Source organism: Meleagris gallopavo, chromosome 1 (genome assembly GCF_000146605.3).
Source record: "Meleagris gallopavo isolate NT-WF06-2002-E0010 breed Aviagen turkey brand Nicholas breeding stock chromosome 1, Turkey_5.1, whole genome shotgun sequence".
In the NCBI taxonomy this organism is placed as follows: Eukaryota; Metazoa; Chordata; class Aves; order Galliformes; family Phasianidae; genus Meleagris; species Meleagris gallopavo.
In genome coordinates this window covers 175,851,616-175,857,522 of record NC_015011.2, presented here as the reverse complement: position 1 = coordinate 175,857,522, position 5,907 = coordinate 175,851,616, and the positions used below count along the sequence as shown (strand labels likewise).

The following is a 5,907-nucleotide window of genomic DNA, read 5'->3' as shown; positions in this document are numbered from 1 at the left end:
CACACACACACACACACACACACACACACACACAAAAGAGCTTGAGTAGTTCTAATTTTTCTAGCAAATTACTGAGTTGGAAGTATCTAAAATATAAGATGTACTCTGTAATTAAAATCACTCTAATTTCTGACCAATCAGATTTCAAAAGGTTAATTCTACTTAAGCTGAATAAAGTGTTCTAGTGTCAGATATAAATGAATGAGTACAGATGTGGATAAGGAAAAAGTTAACATTGTTAATCAGATGTAATTGGAGAGCAGTTATTTGATTACTTATTCCCTATATACCCAATCCAAACTGTAAAAAAACTGCAGGTCCACTACTGCAACACTGTCTGGTTATGAGTTTCCTTCGATGTCATAAAAGAGTGATTCTGTCAGTTCTACCCAAGAACAAAATTTACTCTCTCTGCTGCCTTCACTCACCTTTGGAAGCAATTATGCCATTTGGCAGTCATCAATCTGACCGTAAGCTTGTCAAAAGAATTAATTTCTGAATTGTTCTTACACTCTATTTTACCTTCTCTGTTTTATGCACGTTAAGTTTTCAGACACCTCTAGTACTATATTTGATTATTTACACTACTATATATATCCAGTTCTTCCAATGATATTTATATCATGCCTTGTTTCTGTTCTACATCAATTAATTACTGTGGCATCGTTCTGTATTATTACTATTATTATATCATTCAGTTATATTACCTAGTTCAGTTAGCTTTTGGAACTTCTACCAAGACATACTTCCTGTTCTCAATACCAAAAGCAACTTCAACATCAGATGTAGTAAATAACCTTCCTAATTTGACTTTTTTTTCTTCTTGCTGTTAATGCATTTTGAAGTGGTGAGATGTAAGGTGAATAACCCAATGTGATACTTCCAGCATCAAAAAACATGGTATTTTCCAACAGATGTACTTCAGTAAATGCGTTTTAATTTAATGTACGTGGGTCTTTTGTTTGCTACAACTAACTTGTTAGAAAGCATGGTGCATTTCATTTAATGAAGGATGAATGGGTGAATTTGCAGTCTCTTTAAGATCTGAACTGGAACATAAAAGGAACAACTTGAAGAAATATCCCTTTTACTGAGCACTCAGTTGCATTTAATTAGAGAAAAAAATTCTGAAGATGGTAACTAGAGAATTAAAACAATGACCTAAGGGAAAAAGTTTTGTGAATAAGCATATTAAATGTAAAAGAACAGCCAAATCCTCCCTTGGAGGAGCCCTCCTCCCTGGGAGGAAAGGGTGCAAAATCAGGTTGCAATTTATAAAAGCACTTACAGGCAGCTCTGATCCAGACTGGAGCACACAGAAGTATCCACCCACACTGGATAATCCTGGACTGTCTCAGAGATATCAGGTTGCTCATGCTAGAGCAGTACAGTGAGCTCCACTGTGAGATCAGGATGGACTAATGCTGGAATTGTCCCTCACGTGGTAGCACATTCCTATGTTGTGCTATTTGATGGCTAGATCAGATGCATTTTTTTGTTGTTTTCATGAAAATAACACCCAAGGTTTGTAGTAGATGCTGTTGTGGCAAATTCTTCTGTGTCGTTTCTGCCCAAACATCCTTTCATTTCACATAGTCTTCTCCATGTGTTGGGCACTCACAAATCAGGCTGTCTTCTCACCTCAGAGCCCATTCTGACAGGCTGAAGGGTACCCTGAGATCATGGAAAGCTCAATACATGTGGTCTTCTTTCACAGGGATTCAAAGATCCACAAACTGATCAGTTCTGGCTTCCAGAGCTAGACACTTGTTGGGCAATGGCTTTAAGCTGGAAGAGGGTATGTTAGGCTAGATATTAGGAAGAAATTATTTACTGTGGTGACTAGGGTGGTGAGACTCTAGAACAGATTGCCTGGTGAGGTTGTGGATGCCCCCTCCCTAGAAGCATTCAAGGCCAGGCTTGATGGGGCTTTGAGCAACCTGGTCTAGTGGAAGATGTCCCTGCCTATAGCAGGAGGCTTGGAACAAGATGATCCTAAAGGTCCATTCCAACCCAAATCATTCTATGATTCCATGATTCTATGATTCTACGAACCTTTTAATCCTATCACTCTTTCTAGCCCATACTGACTCTATGTCTGTACACACCCTCATGCAGAGAACAAGGCATCCTTTGGCTCTGAACTTCTCCATCTGTGCAGACACTGAGAAGGCTGTATATCCCAATTCCTTCTCCCCTCACATTTCTATTAGGATGTTCCTTTTCTTACCACACAGCACTGCTGTAACCAAAGGCAGTAGTGGCTGCCCCTCTCTACTTGAAGCACTGTATAGATGTTACCACTGTCAAATCTCTGCTAAAGCTCTAAAGACATTAGTGTCCTGAAAAAAACCTTATGTAACTCTGAAAACAGCTGTGTTCTGACCAGGAGTCTGGACCAGGCAGCAGATGTACTATCCAACCTAGATTTTCCAATGATCTTACTAAAAGCAATGTTCTTAGCAGCCCTCAGCATAGTTTTTTAGATTATTGATAGATTATTGCACTCTTATTTTAGTTTCTTTTTTTTTTCTCCAAGACATTTCAACAGGCCTCTCTCAAAAAAAATATACGATGTACTGACCTCATTAACTTTTACTGAGCCAGGATGGGGTGTAAGGGGAAAGTTCAGAACTCATCTACCACATAAAAACCTAGACCCAGAGACATGGCAGAAGAATGTGGAAGGGATTGATGTAGATAATATTTTCCATGAATGTTTATAGTACCTAATACTATTCTTCTTTAGTTCAGCTAGAAATGAAATTTGATGTTTGCTGCCTGGAGTGGGGAATTATTTAGATGCATGAAAAATGCTGGTGTTCATCATTGTGCCAGATGGCAGAAGTGTTGATCACAGCTGAAACAAGCGTTGTCATTCACATTGTAAATGTTCTCATGTGACGGTAGAATCACTCGGTGGCTGATCTCTCCACTGCACAGACATAAAGAGTTTCTTCTCAAAGTGCTCCAGTATAGAAATCTACATGCACAGTAAACCAAGGCAGGAAGCAGACTGCTTGAGGAGATTGCAGTCTCCATGGTTGGAGGTTTTCTAGCCCACTGGGGAATGCCCTGAGCAAAAAGGATTAACCTGAAGCTGACGCTACTATGAGATAGAGGTTGGACTAGAGACATCCCAAGGTCCTTTCCAGGTTAATTATCTGTGATCCCAAGGCCAACTTTTTGCTAATAAATCCTCTGTGCAGAACTGTATGTGTTTCTGCATTTGAAAATTTCTGTTCAGAAAAAATCTGAATAACTGAGTTCTGAAAACAGAACTTCTGTGAGTTTCATAGAGAAAAATACCTTCTATGCCTTGACTCTGACATGTGTGAATACCAGGTGATGGAAAAAGAGAACTTGATGAAAACTGTTCCTTACCTTTTTGGCTTATTACTTCATCAATACGTTGACCCATGTTTCCTTACAGGACCAAATGCAAAAATCATTGTAGTCATTGAAAACAACTAGAAATGTTGGTTGTTTTCTTATTCTTTGTGTTCCAGAGAGTCAGAAGACATGCTTCTGTCCTGACAACTCCCAAAAGGAAAACTCGACTGATATATCAGATTGTGTTGTACCTACATTTGGCAGGGAGTCTCCTTTCCTAAGGTATGCAGACAATCTTGTTGCACTCATTCTTCCTCTGACCTTTCTTCACTCCAGCCCCATACAAGTAGCACTTGCTGCTGGAGCTTTCTGTTGCTGCCATCAAAACATCACTCTTCACTGCTCCACTGTAACACCACCAATTCACTCGTGTTTTTCAAACTTCTGCTATAAAAGGCAGGGAGCATGTACCGGGAAGAACGTTATAGAGCTTGAAATATATTTAAGACAAAACAAACATTCATTTTACAAGCTGTCCTCATCAACTCACAACCTATGACTTTTGTATCATGAGATTGCAGTTTTTTGTCTTAGGAGAAGACTATTTACCATAGTCAATCTTAGATATGATTAATTTGTTCCTGACTTTTAAACAGGTTAAGTTATAAGCTTTGCTACATTTTCTGACACATTTTCATTTTCAATGGAAATATCACTCACAGATAATTAAAAAATATATATGTAATTCTGTCTTTTCAATGTTTGTTGTTTTTTTATTTATGTCATCTCTCCACCAGATTTTAATGGGAACACACCTTTGGGTTCTCCTTCTCTGAGAAGCTTGGATGGGATGTATATATCCCTATTTAGAGCAAAGATTTGCTGGAGAAATAAAAGCTAGGCAGAGAAGGGGGAAGAGAGCAGAGTGCTACATGGAGACAAGAGAACACTGAAACAGAAAGAGAAGCAGAGGACAAGGAGGCCTGAGATCATGAGAGAAAGGAGAGAGAAGCAATAAATGAAGGTCAAAAATCAGTTGGAAGATGGATTTCAACTCTCAGTACAGCCTGAAGGATGCTGTGAGGCAATGACAGCTCATCTGACTGAGTGAGGTGGAAAGAAGGGAAAAATTATCTGTTTGGATGTGGGAAGAAGGGAAGGAAAATGGACAAGTGGAAAGATTTTACTTGTTGGAAGGGGAAAACATTCAGAGCTGGCTGAGCAAGGTGATGGAACAGGGAACTGGGACCTGAAAAGGCTGAGGGACTGGGAAACATCTGGCAGGAGAAAAAGAGCAAGGATGCAGTAGTGGAGGGGCTGCACAGCAAAAGTGACAAACTTGAAAGAATCATGGAACTGAAAAGAGCACCATTCAGACATCAGAGACATCCAGTGTTAGAGATATTAGAGGGAAGAACAGAACTGGTTGGCAAGGCAGCCACAGATATGTATTTAATTAACATAGACTGCAGTCCTATCCTTGCCACAGAATGAATATTTGGTTATTATGGACCCTGCTGTTGTTTGTGCAGAGGTCTCACTTCTCTTTTCTTTTATTCTAGTTAAATAAATTGAGAATTACGTGTAATTACTGAGAGAAAATAACTACTATAAAAATAGAAAGAAATTAAATAAAGACAATCTGTTTTGCCTAGACAATGTTTTGCATTTCAGAGCTGGTTGCTCTGGAAACTTTAAAAGATACCTTCTCACCCTGAAATGAGAAATGAGCTGATTTATGAAACCATGCCATCAAGTAATTCAAGCAGACAGTGAGCGACCTCAGCAAACTGGACAAAAAGTGAACAGATTACTGGAATTGTCTCAATATTAGGGCCATACCTGTCCTCCAGGGGCAGTTCTACAGTACTTGTTTTATATCATACTTAACATTTTCCTCCTATGCAAGTTTTTTCTAGTCAGAAAAAAAAGATTCTCTCAACAGCTTCTTGATGTGGTCTTATTTCAAAATCTTTCACAATCACGTTGAGAATTTCCTGCACAATACTAACTATAGTTAATTCCATGTTTGAGAATACAACAGAGCATTAGTTTTACACTGATACTTATGAGTGTTTATACATATTTCTAAGGAGCATCAACCAAAGCTGTGTTTCTGGTGCACACCTTCAATTCTTGTGGAACTGGAAAACAGAATGATTCCTCATTTAGCTCTAGTGCATCTATGAGAGTTACATCAAAGAAGATAGATTTTGTGTATTTTGTTTTCAGTCATGGACACTAAAAGCCTACAAATGACAAAGCCATAAAATTTCATCTTATTTCTATTATATCTATTTAACTCTCATGCAGAAATGGTAGAAATGGTAGATAGATAATCACTTTTTTTTTTCCATTCTCTTATTCTGTCTTAATAAATAATTTTTATCTCAACCAGCTCATTCTATTTTGTTTCCAGTCCTCTCCCTCATCCCACTGTGAGGAGGGATTGAGAAAATGGCAGTGTGGTGCTGAGCTGCTACTGGGTTAAACCACTGCAACATATCACAGAATCATAGAATCACATAATGGCTTTTGTTGCAAGGAACATTAAAAACTATCCTGTTCCAACCC

General features: G+C 38.5%; 1 long non-coding RNA gene across 1 annotated transcript; it reads left to right on the top strand.

The window, feature by feature from the left end:
* The first annotated feature begins 384 nt into the window (after positions 1-384).
* Positions 385-5,580, top strand: LOC109365699. The gene is made up of 3 exons (XR_002111423.1): positions 385-470; positions 3,510-3,615; positions 4,131-5,580. It is a non-coding gene; the product is annotated as an uncharacterized LOC109365699 (long non-coding RNA).
* Positions 5,581-5,907: the final 327 nt, after the last annotated feature.